We start from the raw sequence: 289 nt of genomic DNA on the forward strand, positions 1-289 counted from the left end.
AATCGTGTGCACGATTTACTATTTCGTTCCCTCGATTTATAAATTGTGCGCATGATTTACTAATTCGTTCCCTCCATTTATAAATTGTGTGCATGATTTACTATTTGGTTCCCTCGATTTATAAATTGTGTGCACGATTTACTAATTTGTTCCCTCGATTTATAATGTTTAGTTCCCTCGATTTATAAATTGTGCGCACGATTTACTAATTCGTTCCCTCGATGTACTAATTGTGCACACGATGTACTATTTCGTTCCCTCGATTTATAAATTGTGTGCACGATTTACT

The sequence above is a fragment of the Sinocyclocheilus anshuiensis genome, unplaced genomic scaffold (assembly GCF_001515605.1).
Source record: "Sinocyclocheilus anshuiensis isolate Anshui unplaced genomic scaffold, SAMN03320099.WGS_v1.1 scaffold1683, whole genome shotgun sequence".
NCBI classification, from domain to species: Eukaryota; Metazoa; Chordata; class Actinopteri; order Cypriniformes; family Cyprinidae; genus Sinocyclocheilus; species Sinocyclocheilus anshuiensis.